This window comes from Gadus morhua, chromosome 18, assembly GCF_902167405.1.
Source record: "Gadus morhua chromosome 18, gadMor3.0, whole genome shotgun sequence".
NCBI classification, from domain to species: Eukaryota; Metazoa; Chordata; class Actinopteri; order Gadiformes; family Gadidae; genus Gadus; species Gadus morhua.
In genome coordinates, this window is record NC_044065.1 from 2,289,698 (window position 1) to 2,290,481 (window position 784).

The 784-nt window shown below is 61.7% G+C and overlaps 1 protein-coding gene across 4 annotated transcripts in view; it reads right to left on the bottom strand.

The window, feature by feature from the left end:
- The window catches only part of myocd (myocardin), a 31,732-nt gene extending 31,213 nt beyond the window's left edge, over positions 1-519 (bottom strand). For 2 of the 4 annotated variants that reach the window (XM_030339817.1, XM_030339816.1), the window contains exon 1: positions 1-518. This exon is cut by the window's left edge and continues 105 nt beyond it. The gene's annotated coding sequence lies outside the window, so the exon portion shown is untranslated. The other 2 variants (XM_030339815.1, XM_030339818.1) reach the window with 2 other exon arrangements.
- Between the last annotated feature and the right edge of the window lie 265 nt (positions 520-784).

Below are 784 nucleotides of genomic sequence, written 5' to 3' on the forward strand. Positions count from 1 at the left end.
GCTAATTGGACGAGCGGCGTGGGTGAACTCCGCTGCCGCTGCCTCGCTCGTGGAGCCCAGAGCAGCAGAGTCGAGAGAGGGGTCTGACCCCGAGCCTCCTCATCAACCGGACCAGCGGCAGCACCGGAGTGGACCACCGCAAGAAGCAGAGGGGGAGAAACAACAGCACCAACCAAACAAGAAGACTTGTCTGCTGAAGCCGGTGCGTGTAATTGACTCTCCGCTCTCTCTTCTGTTGCTCTCCTCTAGTTCTGCTATCTCTCTCTCTCTCTCTCTCTCTATCTCACTCTCACTCTCTCCCCGCCTTCTGTGCTTCTCTCTCCCTCTCGCTCTCCCTCCCTCTCTCTCTCTCTCTCTTTCCCCCGGGGGTTGATCTAGTGGAAGTGCGTCTGTGAGCTGCTGGACCAACAGGGGGCTCGGGTCCCATCTATGCTCTGAGCGCGGCTAAGCTGAGCGCAGGGGATATGCCCCTACTGTGGGAGGGGCCGGCTGCAGAGGGCTTCTCTGGCTCCTCCCCCCCCCCCCGTCCCCCCTGTCCCAAACACACACACACACACCCAAGAGTCCCCTCAAAGATAGGATAGAGCAGGGGGCTGGACAGGGGCCGGCTGCAGCCGTTGATGAGGACATGAGGAAACATCCCTCATGTATACATGGATCTGCTCGCCTGCCATCAGGGAGAGGGGGGGGGGGGGGGGGAGGGAGGGAGGGAGGGAGGGGGAGAGAGGGAGGGGGGGAGAGGGAGAGGGAGTGAGCGAGGGATATGAGAGGGTGGTGAGAGGGA